Source organism: Lepidothrix coronata, unplaced genomic scaffold (assembly GCF_001604755.1).
Source record: "Lepidothrix coronata isolate B3197 unplaced genomic scaffold, Lepidothrix_coronata-1.0 Scaffold34, whole genome shotgun sequence".
Lineage (NCBI taxonomy): Eukaryota > Metazoa > Chordata > Aves > Passeriformes > Pipridae > Lepidothrix > Lepidothrix coronata.
Window position 1 is genome coordinate 4,091,238 of NW_016690214.1, and position 25,264 is coordinate 4,116,501.

General features: G+C 39.2%; 1 protein-coding gene and 1 long non-coding RNA gene across 3 annotated transcripts in view; one reads left to right on the top strand and one right to left on the bottom strand.

Moving 5' to 3' along the window:
• ANKFN1 (ankyrin repeat and fibronectin type III domain containing 1) overlaps nucleotides 1–2,565 on the bottom strand; it is a 132,958-nt gene extending 130,393 nt beyond the window's left edge. The window contains exon 1 of the mRNA XM_017812026.1: nucleotides 2,451–2,565. The gene's annotated coding sequence lies outside the window, so the exon portion shown is untranslated. The remainder of the gene's footprint in view (nucleotides 1–2,450) is intronic.
• On the top strand, nucleotides 2,098–21,388 carry LOC108495869. 2 transcript variants are annotated; one of them, XR_001874255.1, is made up of 3 exons: nucleotides 2,098–2,525; nucleotides 5,262–5,344; nucleotides 21,305–21,388. It is a non-coding gene; the product is annotated as an uncharacterized LOC108495869 (long non-coding RNA). The 2 variants fall into 2 exon arrangements; XR_001874256.1 differs by lacking the exon at nucleotides 2,098–2,525 and adding an exon at nucleotides 2,567–2,824.
• The last annotated feature ends 3,876 nt before the right edge of the window (nucleotides 21,389–25,264 follow it).

Genomic DNA, 25,264 nt, shown 5'->3' on the forward strand with positions numbered 1-25,264 from the left:
GTGTTATTGATATAAGATTGTATTTTTACTAGGCTAATAAATACAGTGTCTGCTCATTCCTGTAGGTGTGTGGAAATCTCATTTCACAATGTCACATTCCTGAAGAGCACAGTTGGCATAATGCAGATAATGTACTTTAAATACAACACTCATTACCTTCTCATTTTATAAATTGGACTGCAGCAGACTTAAGATAGGGGAAAGGTAATCCAGAAAGCTGCTGTCTTCACTTCTGATGCCAGGTTAGCCACCATCACTCCTATCAAGCCAGCCTAATTGCTTTGTTTTTGTGGGCTCTTAGGGAATAACATTATTACAAGTTTGGAAAAAATAACAACATTGACTGTGCTGACTTTTGATCAATCACCACCTAGCCAGGAACGTCAGACCTATTAAGTGTCCCTTGTTTGCCAAAAATTAATGAACCAAAAATAAGTACCAGAGGTTGGAACCAGCTCTGTCTCAATGCCACAGTCACACTGGAAAATGAGGAAAGGCAAATATGAGTGAAAGAAGAAAGTAAAGGTTAGTAATAATTGCGGCATGATTTTTTTTCTTCATTATTACATATGAGCAACTACTAGAACCCATGGTAGGCAAAGTGAAGACAGGTCATTTTAGATTTTATCCATCAAAGTTTCAAGCAGATTCAAAATAAGGAATGAACAATAAATATTCTTCTTGTCCATCAGTTCATATACACATGCAGTTGAACAGAAAAACAGTCAGCCAAATGAACCAGCCTTCAATAAAAGAGAGTTCCAAACCCAAACTTATGAAACAGCATGAATTAACTCATAGTTTTCCTTCAAGCCTTTCATTTTGTACATCCTGGTGAATTTTCATGAGACTGTCCCAAAGTCTTTGATAAACTATTTCATGATGCAAATATATTAAACATGCCCTTTTTTTAAATTAAGTTTGAAACAAACAGTCTAATGTCTAAAAATATAACCAAGAATCTTTAAAGTAATCCAAAGAAGCATGGTTTTTTAAATTCTGCAGATTTTATCAAATTTCAATAGGAACATATACCATTTTTATTTTATTTAGTACTATTGCAGCCTCTTTTCTTTTTTTCCCCCAAGATCCTTTGGCAACAATAAGCTTATTTGTTTTCCTTTTATAAAATGGTCAGATTCTCTCAAGACAATTAAAAGGAACCATGCTGTTTGAAGTAACACTCCCATTATCCTGCCAATGAGCCCTTGTAATCCTGAGGTTATGGTAGGAGCAAAAAAATTTTAGTACAAGCAATGACAGCCAGTCCCACAACTTTTGAATGTGCCATGTCAGAAGAAAATTGCAAGAGGATATTGCATCCATTAGGATTATATCCTTGAATCATTTGAAGGTTAATACTTTCAAAATAAATAAAAGGTCAAAAGCAGGTTTGCATTTCTCAGGTGAAAGGCTCAGACCATGATCTCAGCCAAAATGGCTTAGAGTTCAATCAAAGGCTCAAAACACAAATTTACAACAGAAAAAAAAAATCATTTTGACTTATCTAATTTTTTTTTAGGAAGAAATTAAATCTGAAAAATATCAGAATGCCAATTTTGCACCCACTTTCCACATGAAGCGTCTTACCTTTTTCAGTTTGAAAGCACCATTAGGTTTCCACATTTCTTTATAAATCTGAAACTTAGCAAATCTCAGAATGTACTATCATGTGTTCTCTTTCAGTATTGAAATCAGGGGAGGGATTGGCTGGGCACTGTCTCAAACCGCAGCTAGTTCTTTCACAGATTGTGTGAAACAATATTTACATTATTATATTTCTATAATATTAATATTTCTATCTTTATGTTATTATGCTGTGTACAAACATAAACAGGCAGTGCTACGTGTATTCCAAGCCTCTGGGCAGTCACATCCCAGCTGCAGTGTGACCGAGGCCCAGGATCCAAGGTGCCAAAGAGCCACCACATCCTGGGCCACGGGACCAGAGCATTAAATTTGAAATACCACTTCAACTGTAAAACATTTGCCTCTCCCCCACGTTATGTTATATATTTGTTTCATAGAGGTATTGAAGTAAATATTTACACAATCAAAATGGCCACGTGCGCAAACATACTCCCGTGTGGGGTCGTCTAGAGGATGTTCCGACCACGTAAATTTTGGGCTCGTTATCTCCGAGACTACAGCACTGGCATTGTCCAAACCTAAATTTTTAAACGTGGCCATCACGTGGCTGAAGTTCAAAACTGCATCTTGAAATTCAAGCAGAGGTTTTGTGGGGGCTGAACGACTGCCCGTGAGGCCTCAGGAGCCCCCGGCTCACCTGCCCACACAGCTCGGCCTCCGCCAAACCTTCCACCAACACCCAAAAACCAAAACAGCTCCGCAGTGGATCCCGTCCCACTGCCACCCTCCAGCCCCAGGGACTGTGGAGCTGTGGGGAAAGAGTGTAGCAGTGTCTGAAATCTGGCTCTGTCACCACTAACCTTTAGCAGGAGAGAAACTTTCCCTCAGATGAGAGAAGCTTTCCCTGAGGTGTCGAGAGAGAAGCTTTCCCTCAGGTGAGCAGGAGAGGGGTTTTCCTCCTGACAGGAGAGAAGCTCTCCCTCAGGCGGCAGTATTTTTGCCTCAGATGAGAGGAGAGGATTTTTCCCTTGGGTGACAGGAGAGTAGTTTTCCCTCAGGTGGCAGGACAGGAGTCTTCCCTCAGGTGACAGAAGTTTTCCTTCAGATGACAGCAGTTTTTTCCCTCGGGTGACAACATTTTTCCCTCAGGTGGCAGGAGAGAAGCTTTTCCTGAGGTGTCATGAGAGATGCTTTCCCTCAGGTGACAGTAGATTTCCCTCAGTGCTGAGCTAAGGTGAGATGGGACAGAAATCCCCACTCTTCAGGTTTGATATATATAGGTTATATATAGGTTTGATTATAAACTCTTCTGCTTCATCTCCCTCAGCCATCATGCTGAAGAGGAGGGCCGTTTCCTTGCCATCTCACTGATCCAATGGTCAGAAAATTCCTGAGGGCTTTAATGCTAAAGTGCTGGTCCAGTCACACGTCCAGGAGCTCTTTTGAGACCTGGGTTATATTTTACTGCCATGTTGCTGTTTATTTTGTTGTCATTTTCCCCCTTGTTCAGAGCAAAAGACATTCACAGAGGAAGGAATCACTCAGGGAGGGACAGAAGACGGGTGTTATTCGTGTGATATTCTGTGTGTATCAGCAGATCAAGGGAAAGTACCCTTTTCTGCTTTGATAGATATTTTCTTTTGGTTTTTATATTTTGTGCTGTTGTTGAGAGATGAGTGAACTCCACCTTTTTTCCCTGAGTTTTCTGGAGTTTGGAAAGGGTTAAGGGAGATGCTGCATTCAGTGTATCGTCATCTTGGGCACTGGCTTTTTCCATGTGGCAAATAAAAAGTGATTTAGCATAAACAGCTAAAAAGGGGGAGGAAGGGGCTGCAATGTGAGACATGCAGTCATTGTCAAAGATTTCCTTTGCTGACTGTTACTTTGCAGATTTAGCAGCCAACATTACATGGAAAATGTTGGAGAGGAAGGAAATTATCCCATTCACTTTCTGCCATTGCTTTTATCTTGATTCCCTGGGGCTTTATGGGGGCAAATTGTAGTCCAGGCAAGAAGAGCTGGGAGGCTGTGGAGTCTATCTGGCATTAGGCAGGGAAGCTGAGGAAGATATTTTTAGTGAATTTACTCAATACTGTGATCAGTGGTAGTTTATAGCTCAGGTATCAGGCTCTGGGTCCCTGCCCAATGTTGTTTTACTTTCACTTAAAAGCTTCTTTTTTTCTGCATGTGATGGAAAAGCTTTAAATGGTAGATGCAGAACTAGCTTTGGATCTAGACAAATTTTGCACTCACCAAAACAAATTTGAGCCAAATTTAGAAGTAGTGCCATATGACATGCTCTTGGGGAGTGAGAGGTTGGCTGTAGGCCCAGATCTGACAAAGATCTTTTGCACATTTTTATCTTTATACTCTGTGAATAGTCTCACTGATTGTTCTGTCAACCTGAAGTACTAAAACATCAGCAGGCTGGCCTTCAAGTTTTAAAAGATTGATCTGTAAATCAAAGAACTTTTTAAAAAGGTATTTTTTAATTTGCTTTCTGTTTACTGAGCCTTAAGGAAACATCTGTGTCATGTTTTCCAGTCTTTTTCTTTGCAATGACAGAAACTCTATTTTTTCCCCCAAAATGAATCTGGAGGTTCTCATGCAGATTTATGACTTTCAGAAATGAGATTTTCGGCAGATATCATTGTAAGATTCTTGGTAGGAACTGAGAGAGTTGGCAACACAGACAACACAACAGTGAGCATCGAAGCCCTTGTTTAAAGCTTGCAGAAAGCCTTGGATCACAATTTCTTTGGAGCCAGAGCCTTAATTGTATTGTGGCTGAGTGGTGCACATGCAGTTATGTGTTAGACTGTGTAGCTTCACTCTTCTGCTGCTGTGAGAATCTGCTGCAGTCTTTTCATTGCACCAAATTCAGTCCCTCATGCAGCTGGTCCAAGGAAAGTACCGGTGAATTAAAGATAATTACAGGCCAATGACTGATGCTCTTACCCTATGGAAATCATGGGGAGTGAGTAAGATGGCAAAGATTTTGATTTACCATTGAAGCAAGTGTCTTTTGGAGAAAGCCAGCATAACCACAGCAGCAACAACAACAAAAAATACCGTGGAAATTCTCCGGATAACAACCAGAAAATTAAATGTTGTGTAAATGAGGACAAGAAAATTAGCGTGTAGCTGGAAACAACAGAGAAGCAAGTATTCAAAGGGTATTATTCATGTATTTTAATTAAAAACTAAAGCAGCTTAGGGGCTGACCTAAAGTGCTGGCAGTGAAATCAAACCAAATCCAAGAATTTTCTTTTTTTTTTTTTTTTAACTTACAGCACTCAGTAGCCCCAGCTGCCATCAGCCAATGCTACTACAAGGTTCTACAAAAAGTGTAATTACACAGTCTCTGTCTTGGTTTAGTGTGACAGACAAAGGGTGAGTTCTACACATGGAAAAATACAGCATAGAAAAGGTGGGGTTTTTCTCTATGAAACAGAAAATATTTCTGGGAGGAGCTGAATACAGATCTCAAGTCTGAAGGGAATATTTTACCTATAAGAGTATTCTTGCTGGTCACTTTTGTGACAATCCACACCGTTACTTTATTATGTAATGGAATATTTTTATTGCAGTTTAATTAAAGGGGTCAGTTAAATACATATTTACCATATCTTTTTATCACAATATATCTCTGTCATGTTTTCTGTGTCTAGATGTCCACTGTAATCATCGTAGATTCCCACGGAAGGATGAGACATGGATTACTACAGGGAAAAGCAATGCTGTATCTGCCCAGGTTGGTGCACATTTGAACACAGGTAGCAAAAGCTGCATGCAGTTTGAGTTGCACAAATTAACATTTATTAAAAGAGTTGGGCTATTAAAATCTATTTTCATAGCAGGTAAGTGGACAAAGGGAAATGAAAGCAGCTTTGCTTGGCCTGCAGGACACAGATAAACAGTGAAGCAAAACTCAGCCCAAAATCCCCGTGTCCATGGTCAGGGCTTGCAGACAGTGCTAATGAACTGTCAAAAATATATTGTGATAGCATCTATGTCTTTTCAAACTGCAGAAAATGTGTTTTCTCTTGCAAGATACTATCTTTAACCAACCTTCCTCTAAGCTTAATTGTCTACAGATTGTAATTACCGATCTTCTCAGACTGAGCCTTCCTTAAGTACTTCCTTCTTTTGGAGGGGACTGTGGGCCAAAGTGTTACAGCCTCTTCAAGTGTCCTGTGTTGGTACAACCCTGGCATTGTGTAGGACTGGAAAGGCCTTGGTATAAAAGCGATTCTGCAAAATATTTCTTCCAAAGATCCTGATTTTTTAAAACTTATTCAGGAAAAGGTAACTTCTCCAAAATTCCTTGGAAAGTTTTCTCACATCTAGACTACTCCAGAAAAAACTCTCAGAATGGAAAATATCTGTGGGCTGCAAGGCTTGTTCCAGGGCTTCCTTTGACTTTAGGAACACTGTATTAGATTGTTGAAGGCACCATAAATGACCTTGGAACCATTTGGGAAAGGCACCTGCTGTGTTAGACAAGTGGCATAGGACTCAAAATTCTAAAAGTTTGACCCAGTAGATTTTTGGCTTCATCAGGTCGCTTGTGAGAGACCCATACCAGGTTCTTCACAGCCACTGAAGAGAAAGCCTAAATCATGTTTTGAAATGCAAGCCATGGCCTCTTGTATAGTCTGCTCTGTGCAGACAGAGCAGTAATAAATGGTTTTTGGGACAGCATATTTAGTTTAATTGCTACTTCACTCAACAAAACCCTGATAAAATCCATAATAAGCAAAGCAACACTCCATAAGCTTTTTAATGGTTGCAATATAAAGGGATTCTCATTCGTCTTGCTGGCATTATTTATAAGAAACCTTCTCCTACATATAGGTTGGGGCTTGATTTCAGCATTTTATGGCCAATCCTGACTAAACAATGCCCTATATTGTAGCCACTTTATTAAAACAATTGGAATATGATCCTATCGTAATTTTATATAATAATATTCTTGAGAAATAGTTTTTTAATGTTACTGTGATGGTGGCAATTGATTTTCAGTTGCTCAGCATTCTGGCACCTGCATACTTAGTATATATATATTTATATTTTTATATGTGTGTGTGTCTGTGTGTGAGTACTTTTAATGAGGGACTGGATACTTGCCAGATTAAGGACCATGATAAAGGGGATACATTTCAGTCCAATAATATAATCTAGTCAAATATTGTAATCAACTCTTTGCAGACTGTTGGGGGTTTTTTGTGTAAAGAGGTGTGATTTTCATTAAGATCCATCTTACACATAAATCACCAAAACAAGTCATTTCTTAGGCTGCAATATCTAGAAGCACCAAGAGCACAGTGAACATTTTCTAAAGTATTTAGAAGTTTGATTTTTTTCTTCCCTTACTTAGATACTGTAAATTACAAAATCTTTCATATATAACTTTGACTTTGAAGAAAGCACTTAATACAGAACATGTTATACTTTAAGTTAATATATTAACATTTTTCTCATCCAAAATTGAGGCTGAGTGGGAAAATCATCAGAAAATAAACATTTTTTAAAGAAGATGAAATCTGGTTTAATTTTGTTTTCTGTTTGAATTTAGGTTGAGATTTTGCAATCCTTTTATAAAACTAACATATTGCAGAGGAGGACTGATATTTTTAATTTAAACTTCATCTCCTTATAAACCACTTTTTTATCGTTACCTATGAAGTCTGAACTGCATTTCTTCAGATGTTGCTTTCATATATTTGATGGCGTGTAGAAAATATTAGTAAATAATTTAATGTTTATTTTTAACAAGAAATTTCAGAGGGATCTTGTATGACTTGGTAGACAATCTCACTGGCACTACCATGCTGCCCTCTGGAGTACACTGACAAAGCACCACATGGTAAAAGTTTTATAGGCATCTGCTCTTCCTCATGGCATCCAAGAAAATTATCCCTGGAAAAAGGATACCCTTGGCTAAGCTCTTTGAAAAGCAGGATGAGTATGGAGTGTTTCACTGCACTTAGCCCAGAATTTTCTGGGCATGTATCATGTTTTCAGGGGTTATATGTTACTATGTAGGATTTCATCCCTGGCTAGATCCCAAAGTGTTTGATTACAATATAAATGATTATTGCAGGATCACCTCAGTGCTTGTGTTCTAATTCTTTAGTGTAGATTTCAGTGTTTGGTTTAGAATCCCCAGACTGGGGTTTCTCAGCAAAACTGAATTGTGTCATCCAGAGGTGCAAGAGCAGTGTCAGGCTGTCTCATTCAATCCAGCTTCTGTGGCTCCTGTGTAACCTAAGGATCAGAAGTCCTGGGATTCTACCAGGAGAAAGTAGGAGGTATCAAAGACAATAATAAAACACATCCTTTTTCTTCACAAGCTCAAAAATCCCTGAGACATTTGGAAAACATATGCATCTGTTGTTTCCTAAATTAGTTCATCTTTCTCCAAGATGTGTCTTGTGGAAAAATTAGAAACTCCCCTTCACTCCTCCCTCTTCCCCCTGCCTTCCCCAGATTGCTTTAAATCCATATAAGAATGAAAACAAAGGTCAGGCATTTATGTTCTTGCTAAGTTCTGGAAAAAATACCCAAATAAAGCAACAACATCAACAAAAAAAGAGTGAATTTTAGGCTCAGTTTGAATTACTTTAATATCTTTTGAGGAATCTTTTACTTAATGTAGATATTTAATAGGAAGATTGCCAGTTGCAGCTTGTATACAGCTGGAAGTGGGGTTAAAAAACAGCACAAGCAGAAAGTACAAGAAACACCTTCTTTATCCTGCTTGTCCAATACAGATATATATATAATGTATATAATTTATGTTCATTTCTGCATCCTTTCCCTGCTTCCACAATAGGAAACAATGCACAAATTAAAAGGAAAGGTTGTTATCTTCGAAAGTGGTCTTGGGGACTTTACAGCACCTGGGAGCAGCTAATTAAACTGCTAGGACTCATTAAATATTTTAAGCACTTTTCCACTGCCAGTCAACAGGAATTAGGTGCCTTATTTCTTTAAGCCCCTTTTTAGTGCAACAAAGTGCCTTTCTTTAGGTGCCTAAAGACTTCTGAAAATCTAATTTTCTCAAGTCCAGAGTTCCACATCAGGCAAAAAGAAGATGTAAGCCAAGTGACAGGAATGGCAGGTCAGATATAGTCTGGCAAGTCAGGAACAATTTAGGTCACTGACAGGAGTCTGCAACACTCACTGTGGTGAGAACATTAAACTGCATTTCAGTATAACCAGGTAAAACACCATATATGTGGGAAAAGCTGCCTGTGGAAATTTAGGGATTCTGTAGGGAAACTGCAGAAGTCCCCAAGATGATGGCAGTGATGGAGACATCAAAGCATTAAGCTGGTAGGGCATGAAGAGAGAGGTAGTAGAGCTGAGATGGACTCCAAATACCATGAAAAACCTGGGTAAGGGGGCATTCCCAGACATGGAGGAAGTTGGATTTGAATTGTCACTGGAGGAGTGGGGGGAGAGAAGTATGACTGGACACACAGCTTGTTTTTAACAAAGAATATCACCCCCTCTTACAAACATTAAATTAAATAGTTCATTACTTCACAGCCATATTGCATAAGGAGCAGTGTAACTACAGGTGCTTCAAATGTGGGATCAGAAGTGTCCTGAACACTGCAGCTGTTCGGTTTGGGATTGGATCTTCGCTGCCCGGATTTTACTTGGGTAGCAGCTCAGTTGGGAAATGAGTGATGATCTGGTTTTGATGATTGATTGTTGATGGAAAAGGAAGGGAAGTAAGCCCAGGTGTCCTGCTGTTTAAATCCTAAGTAGATGGTACTGCCTCCTTTATGCTGCAGTTTGTCCTAGTAAAAACTCACTCTGACTTTTTAGAAGGCTTAAGATTCTAACTCCCTCTGGCCATTTTAGAAATACCACCTTCCATTAATAATCACTAATGGGGGAAAGTTAATATTACTAAATAATTGTTTGGGGAATATATTCCCCATGCAAGTGAGGACTTTTTTTGTGTGTGTATGACCTGCACAGTGAAAAAACCCCACACTATTAGTGTGTCTTAACTTTTTCTTTTTCTTTTTCGTTTTTTTTTTTTTTTGAGAAAAGATGGCATCAGCAAATAAATCCACAATATCCCGGTAAATATTTTTAAAGAGGATCCAAAAACAGATCAGAGCACAAAAGTAGCTTTACTAACAGCTTCTACTAAGATTAAATATATATAAATATATGTATATATCTCCCAAGACAAAATACACAGCTTCATATAATCTGCTAAAGAGAAAAGTAAATATTTTGCAACCACAAATGAAGTCAAAGCATAACATTGTGGTGAGACTTAAGAGGAGTTAACAGACCAAAATGTCTCATTATTTCACAAATTATAGCAGCATGAAAAAATACTCCTTTAGTTTCAGGATACTTAGCTCTGTTTCATGAAATAAAAATATGTGGTTAAAACAAAGCAGCGTTTCAAGCCCAGCTCGGGGATCTGGCTGAGCTCGGTGTGGTCGGTGGGTCGGCGTGAGTGGCACCCAGGCCACACTTCAGGGATGACAAATGTGCTGCTTTCACACTCCCTGGCACGTGGACAGAGCTCCAGGCACGTGATCCTGCGCCCAAATGGAGGAGCAGGACCTTCTCGGTGACACAGTTAAAGGCTTTTGGTTCCTTTAGCTGAGGGTGTGGATTAAAGCATTAAGGGCAGAATTGCCTTTGGTGGCCCTGACCTGGTTTGTAGTGGGTGCCCAGAGCCAAGTCCTGCCCTCAGTTCCACCCTGGAGCTCCCCTGAAGTCCATGGCGGTGCCAAGTGTAACTGAGGGAAGAATTCAGCTGTTCAAATACTCCCTGGTTTCCAAGCCAACTGGCAGCAATTGCAAGGGAATAATAGGAGTGTTGAGGGCAAGAACTGAGGAGCCTTCGCAGGGCGGTCTGGAGATCTGCACAGTGCTTGTCTGCAGACTGTCTGGCCTCCTGAAGTCAAAGCTATTAGTTTTTCCTACTTGCTCAAATGTGCTGCAGACAAAAAGAGCCTTTCACTGGTGAACACTGATAAATGCCCACCAGCCAGGGCTCCTGCATCTCTCAGTGCATTGTGGCAGCCACCTTTTGTTTGTGCCAGACCTGAAGTTTCCTGGGGCAGAGAGAAGATCTGAATGCATTTCAAATTTCTAACACAGTCAATCATTGCTGTTATTAATGAAGTAGAGCTGAGTAGCTTCCAGGCTACTTATGACACAGGCAAACCCATCTTCTTGCAGCACAAGTTACTTATTTAGTGCTTCATATTACTGAAATAGGGGACAGGATTTCTGGCTCATACAGCGATTCCCATCTGAGGGAACCAGAGATTTTTTTTTTCCATTTCACAGATGAGGAATCAAGATCTGAAAGTATTTGTCTGAACTCATATCAGAAGAAAGGAACCAAAACTCTGGTGTCCTTAGCTGTAGTGCCCTTGTATGTCACACATCAAAGGGACACTTCACATGCAATATATAAAGACCAAACTCATGCATCCAGTTATGTCTGGAAGAAAATATACAAGCAGTTTTCTACAAGGAACTATATACTTCAGTATTTAGAATTTGAAGCCAGAAATTATTCAATATTTCAAATCTGCAGGGAATGTGAACTAGGAAGAATGTTAATCTCTTAAGCAAGGATTTGTCCATTTGATTCATAAATAAATTGTGCTTATCTAAAGCACTTTCTTTCCAAAGATAGAGAACTACAAATGGTTCAAATGGGAAAGACTGATATATGCAATGTCTCAAACTTGGCCTCAGTGTTTTCAGCATGTTGAAAGCCAACACCCGAAGGTGGGAGGGCAGAGACACTGGTACTCAGCTGTAAAATGAGCCCATTTTAATTATGCTAAAAGATCCTGTGTCTTCAAATGGATGACTGTCATTTATTGAATCACTCCTCATTGAAGAAATTGCTTTCTAATTATATATTTTCTCTGGAGAGAAGGCCATCTTCAATAATCTTTTTCTATTTTCATTGAAAAAGAACATTATCTTTCAATTAAAAAAAAAAAAAAGAAGGATGGAAATTAAAACTGCCTTTACAATTCCTTTTTTTTCTTGCACAGGAAGAGAGAATTGAAAGAAAAAAACCTTATTTAAAAGAAAGGAAACAGTCCATTCCTTCCTCACTGTCCTTTTAAAAACAGAGCAGGGCGGTCAAAATGAGAATTGCTGGTTTTTAGAGCTGTTTTTTAAGCAGGATACTCTCCACATTCCAGCATGAGGAGGACCAGTCTCAGGTGGCTGATATGGTCAGAACTACATAGGAGTCAGAGGAGGAGTGATGATCTACACCAGCCATAGGATTGACTCAGAGACTATAATGTTGGGAGTTGGTTTGTTTGTTTTTATTGTTTTGGGGGGATTTAGCTGTTTCAGTACCCATTAGGATTATATTTTAGAATCTCAGTGCTGAACAGTCCACAGTTTCATAACTCTCTGCATCTGTTCCTGCAGAGTGGCCAAAGGTCAATAGGAATTATTAAAAATGTGAAGGGATGGAAAGAGGGAGAATTCCCTTTTTTTCCGTGCCTGTTTTTGTGCAGTGCTCTGTGCCCAGAGAAAAGGAACAGCATAAAGACCAAGTCACCCAGAAAGGTGAGAGGGTTCGTGTAGAAACAACATTCACAGGCATAAAAACCCCAAACAAAACTCTCCTTTATACCCAGCACAGATTCTAAGACAACTGAGCAGCTTTTCTGTGGCCACTGGAAGTGCCATCATTTCATCCTCACTTTGCAGAGTTGGCTGAGAAACAACTGGAAAGCGAATCCTCCCACATTCCCACTGTAACAGAAGCTGCATCCATATGATCTGAGCCCAGAAAACACTTTGCCCACAGCTCTTATGGCTCCTGACAACCTTTAGAAGCCTCTGTATTCATAAAGTGGCCATGGGACACTGTGAGGCTGGAGATAAAAAGCATGTGTGGGATATGATATAGCAGTTCACCTCCAACAGGGAGATGAACACCTCCCTCTGGGGAGGAGAATATCAGAGATCCAGAGGAGAGTCAGCATGATCTGAAGAGCAGTTTGGAAGATGGGCAAGGACATGATCTATCAGTATAGTCCTCTAAGCATGTCCTGAAGTTTTAATGGAATGTGATTGATTCTTTTTTTTTTAATCTGAATTTTAAATCATTTAATCATCATCTTGAAATGGCTTAGGATTTCATAAATAAAGACATTCTTAGATTGATATGGTTTTAAAGGTTGATTTAAAAGAGCCTTTTCTGTCACTGAAAGCGTGAACATGGGATATTTTAATCAAACAAGGAAGGTGTTATTTTCCTTAGAGTCACTAATGAGAAATCTAGAGGAATAAAAAACTCCAGAGAATGGAAACTTGTATTATAATCATGCTGAGTATATTAGAACTGCTAACAGTGTATAAGACTGCGTGGTACACTAATCCTGGTAAAACACAGTAATGGCAATCAGCCACTGTGAAAAAGCCAGTTCTGCAAGTACAATAAAACAGAAGCAGCAATCAGTTTCCCATGAAAAACATCCTTCCTGGCAGATACAACCCAGGAAATATCTTAAATATGCAGACAGCTCACGAGTGTTCTGATCTGGTTGGAGAGAAATTAATTACACCGTAGATAACAAATACATCCACTCTGTGATGTGGATGATTCACTTTAAAGTACCCCATTTATTCCAGTACATCGAGCTGATTAGCAGGGAAAGCACAAAACATTCTTGGCAAATATTAATAATTTTCTGATTGTTGAAGTTACTTACAGTGCTGGTGAGTTTAGTGAGTTGCTGCTGGAATTTTTCTACAAAGGACACCTTGCTATGCTTCATTCATGTGGAGCATCTGAAATGAATAACGAGGAACGGGTGGAATTTTCAAGAGAAAAAGAAAATCATAAAACGCCCACCGTAAAAGCTAATTCTCTATAAATAATCTCAATCAGGAAAACCTTTGCCCCTGAGACAATCCAAGGCTGCCTTTTTAGTAGCTCTTTCCCTTGTGACAAGAGCAAACTTTCCCATGCCACAAATCATTCCCGTCTCTCTTTTTGATATAATCTGAAGAAAAGTCATCCTACCATCACAATGTGCTCCATTTTTTCCAGGCTCAGACAGGGACATAGCTGCATATTTGGTTGGTAAGACTTACTGAGCTTAGAATCAACAGTTATGATCTTTCTGGCTGGTTTTTGCACTCCAGACCAGCAATTTCATTTTTGTAGTTAAGTCTTTGCTTAATTGTCTTCAATTCTGCTGATGTTCTTTTGGATGAGCTTCTTTAGTTACCATTGTGTTGCTTAGTTTATGTGACATCAGTTGCATTGTAGAAGAAACGTGTTGGTCTTTGCCAAGAGGATGTAGGAATGAGTTGCATGGATTTAGTATAATAGTGCTGTTTATTCAGGAATTGAATATTTGTTTTCTATTTCCTTGATGGAATGGGCTTTCCTTTAATCTTGGGAAGTGGTCTGGCTAAATCCCTTCTAGAAGCTGATTTTAACTAAGTCTGATTTGTGAATGGGGCTGTTTCCTACACGCTTCAGCAGCCTCTCTTCCTGTCTCATACCTATCATTAAGGTCACAGAACAAACCCAGCTCCAGATCCATCATTAACAGCTTCCAGGATTGCTACTTCTGTTACTCAGTTTCTTATTCCATTGCTGTGGTTGCAACAATAGGAAAATGTCTGACTTGAAAGCAATATTCTTGTACTAAAGCATACCAAGCTTGTTTTGAAGCTGCTTAGAAAAAGCAAATAGTTTTTCTTCAGTGGGAAATAACTACATTTGCTGTTGCTCTGGCCTTATGTACATTGCAAAGAAAACAACCACCTAATGGCCAGGTTTTTAGGTGCTTTTTTTCACCCTTTAGTAGCCTGAGGGGAGATGAATTCTTTGCCCAGCCAGGAGACTTGTGTGCCTGGTTTGAGTTACTGCCTGCGTGGGTTTGCACTGCACAAGGAATTCCAGTAATAAAAAGCTCATTCCAAGCCTACATTATTGGTCATCCATCCTGGGCAGATGCTGGAAGATGTGAACTGACATTGGTACTAGGAAGTAGAGAGTGTGGTATCAGAAGATCCTGAATGATGACTTGAATAAATATGGAGATGGGAAAGGGACCAGAAAGGGGAGGAAGAGCCCAACCTTTTGGGCCTTTGCTCAAGGAGATCATTTATAGAAACATCACTGCTGCATCTTATGATAACACAGAGGCCATGATCAGCTCCTGCAATCACTGCAGGTTCAATGGTAAATCCAAGACAGGATTGATTCTGGGTTGTTCTTACACAAAACAGTGCAAAATGACAACATTCCACTGGTTTCTTTGTTTTATAAAGGTCATAAAAAGTTGGTCCAATGCAGGGCAAAAGGAAATGAAGATCTGATCTGTAATCTGCTTCTTATAACACCAGAGGGCTGTTGCAGATCTCGCCAGCACTCCTGGTTGGTATTTTTATTAAATTCGAGAAACAAATGTTACAAATTTGACTTGGATTTTACCATTTTTAGCATTCCATTTGCTATAGGGTGAAGTTGGACTGAAGTGTATTTTGCTAGATGTTATGGTAGGGTTCTTGCACATTGCAAGAAAGAAATGCATAGAAATAGAAAAAGATTCACTTTGAACTATTACAATGGGTTGCTTTTCTCTGTGCTCTCCTAGAAATTACTCTGAAGTGTTATTCCTACTCTAGTTGCAAGCTATGTGATTCAATTAACTGGAAAAGAATGACAAAAAGAATAACTTCTTATAGTGTACTTTCACCAAATGGGGAAATGGAGGTGGCTACCTAATTTATGTAAAGTTTTTTATACTAAGAGGCTGCCACAAACTTCTTATGAAAACATGAATGGCTGCATCAGCTGATGTGACATTTCATCCTTTGTCAATACAAAAAAACAATGTTACAATATCACATTTTAATATGATGTAGAATTTATCAAACTACTTAATCTCTGTGGGACAAACCATGAAGATACTACTCACTTGCTTCAGTAAAAAGGAAAGCATAAAAAAACCTTACAGGTTTGATCCAAAAAAAAGCCCTGAGAGAGAAAGTTATGTGTTTCATTTTTACCTTGAGCCGTGTTTGAAAAAGAACAATCTTTGAATCCTTTAAAAAATTTAAATTTCAATTTAGTCTTCTAATTTTACTCTTAGGGCTTAATCAGTTAGTTACTTAAGTAAGAAGAGGACTTTTGAAGATTTCAGTGGATACTGAATGAAGCTCAAATTTACTGCATACATTCATATATATTCCATATATTATTTATTATGTATATTCTTATATATCACATTCATTATGTTCCATCTTGCTGTGGAATATACTATAAAAAAGAAGAGGGACTTTTCCCAATACTGTCCAAAGTGAGTGAATGATTATCCTGACCTTTCCAGTTCCTGAGCAGCACCTCTATTCTGAGAAATAATAATGAGTTTAAAATGAGAGAAATGCAGAAAAGACTTTTTCATGAGCCTTGCCCTGCAAATATTTTAACTGCACTGTTCATTCTGGTTACAAGCCATGCTTGAAGTTCTCTTAGCACATTTTGAAGTACTGGCCCAAAATTCAAACCAAGAGTTTAATGGACTCTGGTAGGTTTTGGATCAAGTTTTGAACTATTCTGGGATGAATATTTTTTTGAATTTCAACTTTCCTCCTACTGCACCACTAACAATTACAGTTGTCAATAAACATGAGATCCTCTCTGCTGACAGCCAAAGTTATTTTAGTCACATCCTACCTAACAGTGCTCAGTCCTTACAGTTAAAATATGTTTTTCCTTTGGCAGCCTTTTTTTGTGGTTCCACATCATTTCCCTCCCAGTGTTTTATCAGCATCCAGAAGTTGGTCTCATAAACCAAAACTTTAATTATCATTCTTTTCATTATGAGTCAAGAGGCTAAATATTGACCAAGAAATTGCCTTATTCTTGAATGTTGACAAATTTTTCCCATATGATCTCAGGAAAACCTTGATGGGAAACCATCTGTAGGCCACCTGAGAGTTCTGGGTGTTTTATTTAATAGGAGAGACAACCCAATCCTGGCTGGGGATTATTGGCTCATTGAGCAACTCCACTCGTCTGATGCCTCTGAAGATAATAGTCTTCACTTTTCTAACACAGTTTCCATCATGCCTTTTGTTTGACTATGGAGCTTTCTCACTGTTGCAATCTTATTTTATTCCATATATATAGTGGGCAGATCACAGAGCCTGACCCAAAGTCTTCATGTCACCCAAAGTCTTCATGTCACTCAACAGAATCCTAAACTTCATAGATCAAAGGATAGGAAATGTGATCTTTTTGGCTAATGCTTCCATGTGTAGTATGAAAACATTATATTTGAGTTGTGTGGCAGAGGCTGAGCCTGCTGCACAGCACTAGATGGCAGTACCATATTGCACTTCCAGGGAAATCATCCCCTCACTGCCATTACTCATCTGGGCTGGGAAATGTAAACTGAGTGCAAAATAGAACCACATTTCTTCCCTGAGTTTGTTTTGGTCCACAGTCTGAAGCTGATCTAAGCTGCCCACAAGCCCCATTTCTCATGCTGCACACAGCACACTCCCCTGCAAGGGACAGCTAATTTTATGTATCTGCCAAGAAAACTGTGGATATTGGGAGTTCAGACAGCAGTAAAATCAAACAGCTTTATGCATATCACATTTAGGCAAATCTACCATCATGCAACTGCATTGAATATTAGATTAATGTGAGTAATGTCAGGGACATTCCTTGATTCCATGAATTTATTATTATGAATAACATCCTCAAGCAGGAACAAATGTCTCTTCCCGATTTGATGCACATCAGTAATGTTTTCCAATGGGGCATTTCAGTGTTTGTTCCTTGAAACCATCAATCTTCTGCACAGTAATTAGACCCATATGAAAGATGGTGTAAAAAGAAGCACACGAATATTAAGTGACCCTGGCATGGACATAGTAAACTATTAATAGAATTGAGTGAATAATCCCATTCAGCCCTGCTGAATCTAAAGGCTGGATTTCTAACCCTAAATGGGATTAGCAAAATTTCCAGGCTTTTAATCCATCTATTGCTATTCTTTTAAAGATTTGTCTCTAGCAGTCCGGACCCTTTGAAAGATTTCTGTCATTAAATGTCCATGACCTAAACAGATTTGGTTTGGGCCTTAATGGTAATAAAATATTTTAAATTTAAAAACCTTAGATCACAATGAATTATATGCAAGTTGAATGTACATTATAATCTGCCTTTGTAAATGAAAGCAGAGGGCAGCCACTGCAGATGCAGTGCTGGGGATTTTGCACTTTCTTAATTTGTTTTAGAATGGGCCCCTCTGAAACTGCCTGATGTTCAGCTGCACATCACGAGATTGCAAAGCAGAGTGCTCAGGAGGGAGAAAAAATATTTTAGGATGTCACCTGTTGCAGCACTGCAGGGAAAAGTCAGGCATTTAACAGTTTATTTGTTATCCAGGGAAATTTCTTGAAGAAGGAACAAAATATCTGCAGAATTTTTCAAGAAGGACACTTGTCACTGTGCACAATTTATGGGAGGTCTCACAGCCTCACACAAGCCTTGCTTGCAATTTTATAAGCAAGAAGCAAACGCTGTTGCTAAATTCGGAGAAGAATGGCCCCAGCCTGCTCGGTGATGGCACAGCCCGTAATTTCCATGTTCCAGGGAGCCTGTTTTATACAATGGTCACCACTGGGTGTCACCAACCAAAGCCGGGAACTCTTCACAGGCTGTTTTAAATCAGTGATGAGTGCAGGACTTCACCCTGGCAGTTGCAGACTGTAATTAATATATCTAAGAACAAGGTTGGCAGCTCATCATTTTGCTGAGTTTCATTATTTGGGGAGGACTTAAAACTTCCAGTTTCCAGCTCTCAGTATGCACTTGGGTTTGAAGCAGTTCTGCACTATTCAGGGTTACAGAGCCAGCCAACAGACTTTCAAAGCTGCCCGAGGGACATGTTTTGTGTGTGCACGTGTGTGTTCGAGTAAGGAGGGAATTAATGCTATTTTGAAGGATTTGTGTTGAGGTTTCTGATTCACTGAGACAGTGAAATTGCAGGGTAAGATTCCTGTATAATATCTGCTCCAGAACTGACCTCTGTGTGTGATTCTCACATAGACCTGAGGGTCCTTCCTAGGAACTGATACTCCCAACTCAGAATTTGCCTCAGTATTTTCTTCAGTAATGGCCACATCCTACATTTTTTTCCTACACAGAAATATTAGAGATGTACTTTAGTCTCTGAATGGCAAGAATTAGCAAAATAGTTATGTTTTCTTAAGCCAAGTAATTGTGTTTTTTCAATTTTTTTTCTGATGTTTTTCCAACCTGGCGTGAAACATCAGGAAAGTATCAGGAAAAAGGAAACCAAATGCTGATGTGACTTCTCAGATTAAAAAAAAAAAAAAAAAAAGATGCTGTGTCTCTGTTGGTCCTGTTTCCCAAATCCCTGCACAGACCACGAGCGCTGTGTGCCCGCTGGTGCCCTTGTTTGTTCCACGGTACCTGTGGCCCTTTCCAAAGGCTTTGATGCTCCTTCCTGGCTCTCCTGTGTTTGGGTATCCAGTTTCCTGTAGTCTTTCCTCACTCCTAAGCCCTATTTACTGCCCTTTTCCAGGTGCTGCTTTGCCCTCAGTTGCTTCCCATGTAACTGTACCATGCCTCTGTGTGCGTAGGTATTTGTGCTTTCCTTCCCCTCTGCCACATTCCAGGCGGTGATCCTGCTGCCAGCTGACTCACCAGGCTGGGGACACAAGGTCACGCTGTAAGACAACGAGGCTGCCAATTTAGCAACATCATCCCCTGGATCAGAACCCAGAGGTTTTGTTTGTCAGCATCCTCAAATTATCAGGATCTGCTGCCTCAAGCCCATTAAGCAACGATCGCCTTTCCTGTGGGTGTGTGGTTTGCTCTCGAGGTAACTCTGCTGAAGCCAAAGTTAGGGTAATATTAAATATATTTATTTCTATTCTAAGATTCCCAAAATTTGGTTCCAAACGAGATGAAGTAGTACCTGAAGCAATCTTGGTGACTGGGCTGTGGTCCTTTGAGATTGCTGCCTCCAGGTGGGGTTTAGTCCATTGCCAGGCTTTGGAGAGATGAACATTTCTGCACCTGGACTGTGCTGTCCTGGGCAGCAAATCTTCAGCACAGGCAGAACCAACCCAGACCCATGAGGAAAAGAGGCAGGATTCTCCTAAGGGCTCTGCTGATAGGGACGCAGTGCTATGGAGCAAATTCAATGTTAAAATTCTTAAACAGGGTGAGAGGGGATGAACACCAAGCGCTGCCCATGCCACCCAACTGTGAGTGAAGGAAGGAGTTATTTGCTTCTGCAGATTTAATGCTTTGTCTTTGTTTTGTCCACAGTATTAACTCCTTTCCAGCAGTGGAAAATGCTGTTAGTATTTTGAAAAAATGTTAAATTGTTTCACAAAAGTAAAAATACTATTTTCCTTATTTTTCAATGACAGTTGGAATATTGTCCCCATTTTCCCCCCAAACCTGAGGATTTATTTTCCTCATTGCTGTACCTTTCTTTGCATCTTTCTCTAGCCCATCATATTTGTAATAATTAATAATTGAAAAGTGGGAGGAAAATGAGGTGGGAAAAGCTTAAATGTTTTGTGTTTGCATTTGAAACAAATCCATTAACTATTTTTAATGTATGTTTGAAAACCAAGTGAAAAATCCAAACTAATTTTCTGCTTATTTATGTACTTTACTCCATGACATTTCACCAGTACTTGAAAAAAAATTGTTTGAGGGACAATGTAGGTGATGTAGACAAAACCACAACTTTACTTGATAAACAGCAACTGACAGGGAGGAATCCAAAGTGAAAGGCTCGGTATTTGTCCTTTTAACCCACCAAAAAGCACATGACATCAGAATAGCCTTCTACAGTATTTGCAGTTTCCTCTCATGTCCCCAGTGAACCAGAGGAGCTCTGTGGATGCTTCACTACCAAAAATAGACCTCACTGTCACTGGGCTTTCACTCTTTTGATCTCTGCTGTGGAAACCACTGATGGGGTGTTAATGAAACTGCCATTCTGAGGGGTGAAAAAAAGGAATCTTTTTTGTTTTCCTCCTTGTTTGCCGCTGTAGGGCAGTGAACTTACAATTACTCACAAAGAAAACAGTGTTGGAGTTGGAGCCTCTGTGCAAGGCAAGGCTGGAGCAGTGCAGTTTTGGGGTTTTTTTTACCTTTCAAAATATCAGGAGAAAACATGCAAAAGTTGATGCTTTCTTATCTAGAATTCCCTAAGAACTTGGTGTTTCCATCAGTGCAACAGTGCTAAACCAACACAGGTTTGCAGTTCTACAAGTCAGAGACAGTCCCATTTACTGGGACTCTGTCAAACATTTTTGTTCATTGATTAGTTGGCCCAGCAAACCAAAATATGCAATTTGCATATTTCAAAATATGTCCCTGCTTAATGAAAAAAAAAGACAAACATACCTGAAAAAAAACTTGCCCTGTTGTTTAAATGGAAATTTAAGCAAAGATTTTACTAGAAAATATAGTGAATATACGTTATTACATCATTTTAAACCAAAATCATATTCTCTTTTCAGAATGCTGCTTAATGCTGACCAACATAATTTCATATTTTGTACTGTCTTTGCAGTCCAGTTTTTTATTCTTCCCCCTCATTTATCTTATTTCAACAGTTACAAATTCCAAAAGACATAATTCTTATTCCCACAGAAAATACGTACCAAGAGATCCACGTCCATGTTCTGGGGACGCAACCAAGAATACGTGCAAGACTTTTATACCACAGTAAAATGCACAAGCAGCAACAGGCATGAAAAGAATTGATGGGCAGAAGGAGATCCTTGGGAGAGATGTTTGTGCTCCCACTCCGGAGCAGGAAGCATGGCCAGGTTGGTAGCTCACGGGGCTACGGTGTCAGAAGGTCAGATCACACATTAGGATTTGGGCTCATCCCAAATGTTGACACAGTATTGAAGGGGGAAGGGAAAGGGAAAGGCATGTGACAGTAAAGGACATTGTATTCAGCAGTAAATGTTGATTGGACACATCCATCATTGGACCTGGGAGAGGAAAGGCCTCTATAGAATCAACACAAAGGTTCTTCTTCTTCTGTTCCTAAATATTGAATTAGGCTGGTAACAAGCACCAGATCTGGTGAAGAAGACTCTACTTACTAACACTAAACATCCTTAATAATAATTCAATTTTAATTAAATGTGATTGAACATATATTCCCATCTGACAAAAAGAGAATCCCACCATGCATAAGGCTAATATTTAGTGAGTGCCCCTTGGCTCAGCATGCTGGCCTGAAAAATACTGTGCTGTGACAGTTCAGGTAAAGCCAGAGGATCATCGTGGAATGCTTAGATACCCTAAACCTGCATTTCATCTTCTCTTTTTATTACATCTCAACCTTGCCTGGTTGACCCTTTCCCAGCTTTTAACCTTTCCGATCCGATCTGCAGCTGCTGGATGCAACAGGAAATGAACAGTAACCACTGGCACCAGCAACATTTCTGTGAGTGTGCAGCACAGCCTCAGTTTGCCTGCTACTGCTGCCCTTTTCCAAACACAGTCATCATGTTTTCACTCAATAATGTAATCACTGTGATACTAACCTTCACTAGCAAAAATTCAGAAAGTCTGCTTTCATTTAATTTGAATTTCTCAGATTTCTCACCAATTCCCTACCAATAATTTTAGTTAAAATAATAAACTAAAGCAATAATGCAGCCCACAAGAAGCATCTTGCCAGAAATGTGTATGTACCTGTTTCTAATACAGATCTTGATTATTGCTTTTTCATACACTTGTGCATCTCACTGTATCTCAGTTCAAGTCCATCTGTTAAATAACAGCATTTAGAAAGAAAATAATGCTGCCTTCTCAGAAGGATTCACACTGTAATCTCCTGGATTTATTAATATTAAAATTCTTATAATAATTCAGCTTGGAAGGGACATGTGGGATCATCTCATGACCTGGTACAACCCACAGCCCAGTGCAGCACCAAATTTGAAGTGGGCTTTAATTTCAAGGTCAGATAAATTGCCCAGGGCCTTGTGTCCCCCTTAGCCTTGAGTATCCCCAAAACTGGAGACTTCACAGTCTCTCAAAGCAACTTGGTTCATTACTGAAAATGAACACTTTGGAAAAAACTTCCCTTATATTGGCATAAAATATTCTGAAATCTACTGACTATAAAAAAAAGGTGAAGAACAAAATATTAGTTCTCTACTCAGGTCATATTTTCACAACAAACTTTCTAGCAAAGATATCGAGCATACAGAGTTACTAGTCTGAAAGAGAAGATAGGTTAAACACATAATTGTGAAACACACTTTATGCAAGGGAATGATTTCTATAATGTGATGCCTATAATTGCATTTGATGATCTGGCAGGTATTTCTAGGCCTGTCTTTGCTGAAAGACCTTAAAGGATCCTCAGATTACTTGTTTGTTCTTAATCTCTAAGTTGTTCCAAATGGATTTTAAAGTGATTTTTCTAAATTACTGGCGTGCCTGCTTGCCATTGTAGTGAATTAATCAAGCTCATTATTCAGTGATAAAGCTCTGAATTTCATGGTTCCTAGAACCACACCTCAAGTGTTATCAAGGGTCAGTTTATTCCCATGTTAAAAGAAAAAAATGAGTGGAAGGCAGTGTACTCTTTCACATACCCACCTCACACTCTGAGACAAAAGGCCCTTCCAGTGTCACAGTAATTTCCTGCTGGAAGAATGTTCCTACTGCTTGGTTTAATTTGAATAGTTGAACAGCATCATGAGCCTTTCACAGGGTAAATGGCTTGGCCAGGCAATTTTGGCTTTTTGCAGGATCCACTCAAATGTACAAATCAATTATATGACTTCCATGCTGAGAAAACACATTAACTTTAAAATGCACAGCAGTAGCCTGGTCTCAATAAAAATATTTAAAACCTACTCTTAAACTATAACTCCAAGTTGCAGTTGAATATGAAATATCTATTTCCAGCCAATTACACCCAATTTCTATCCTGCTTTGGAAGATGTATATGCACTAGGAATATTAAAAGCCAAACCCCCCACAGCTCAAAGTGAAACAGGGAAAGACTTAAAACCTTTCCAGACATGCTCAGGCAGAAATGCAATGAGCCTTGTGACTTCCCAGCAGGCATCTATTCAAAGTATGTGCAGCACATAAGTAACCCTTGGCCTTCCATATTGCAGAACTGCAAACCCCCCAAACTTGTCATTCTAGGAACAACACAATCTATTAAAATGATTAATTCTCAGGCGTTTCTTCCATAGATTAAGAATAATAAAACAATTAAGCTTGGGGCAAGAACTGACTCTTCCAGTGTCATGAGGTCCACCAGAGAACCTCTTGTGCCTCCAGTGATGAAATAGGCCTTAGAAAAATATAAAAATATGCATGAAATCTAGTGAGGACAGATAAAGGCAAACTCACTTAAATCTTAGGATTACAGGTACTTGTGTTTACACTGCAGGAACAGCTTTCAGTTTAACATGTTGCACAGCAGGGAGGCAGGAAATTTTTCACAAGGCTAAATTATTACGTGTATTCAAGGCCTTTCAACATAATTGGTTATTATGACAGATTCCACTGAAACACTCACAGGATGCAGTTCTTACTCTGGAAATGAAGGTTTCCAGTGGAGAGTTGTTCCCATGTAAAATGTTCCTGTCTCACAGCAGGATTCCAGGATACATTCATAATTCAGATTCCAGATGAGAATAATTGTTTATGGTCAAGTTCTCAACATACAGGGAATACTGAACTACAGAGAAAGATGACATTCTCTTTATATGTGCATATATGTAATCCTAATTAATATGTTCACTGGCAGGTGCAGAGAATAATTAGTAGGATGCTTAAACACCAACTTTATTTATCTTACTGATCAGGATTCCTCCTAAGTCTGCAGTTATAAGCCAGAGTGGTAGGAAAAAAAATCAGCAAAACTAATCCTGCTATTAAGATTTGTTATTTTTTATTGCTCCTCAAAAAGCAGTTATCTTCCCTACAGTCCATCTGGATTTATAGCAACTCTCCTCCTGCTGTAAGCCTTCCTTTCTATTTTTGTATGGAAGTTTTCAGTGTCTTTTAACTGAGATAAGTGAAAACAAAGTTTTCTGTGTGAAAGTCTAGTAGTTTCCTCTGATCAGAGGACTGCAGTGAGACAGTAAATTTGGTTATGAACTATCCTCCCATTTAGAGGAAGGCAAATCTATGCTAAGGAAGGAATTACTCTCAGCTAAGAGAAATTTAAGTATCATTAGATCCCTTTTGAAAATGTTCTTTATACATAGAAAATTAACATATTGGGAAACAAAAGTGTTGGTGGGAAGATACATCATCTACTACTATGCACTAATATCAGAAGTCTATGTTCCTGTCTTCCCACATTTTTTGTTCCATTAAATTATAAAAACAGCCAATGACCTGCTTGAGAAATGAAGCATCAACCAGATGTTTCCTGAGCAAAGAAGACTCGTGTTTCCCCTTACACACCATCTTCTGAGGGGCAGCACCAGTGACTGGGAACCTGACATCATTCACTGTGTTGACTTTGGGTTACTGAGAGTCTTTCCTTTACTTACCTTCCAACTCAAATACATTAGTTTTACAGAGAGATCGTATGGAAAGAATGGATTGGAATGA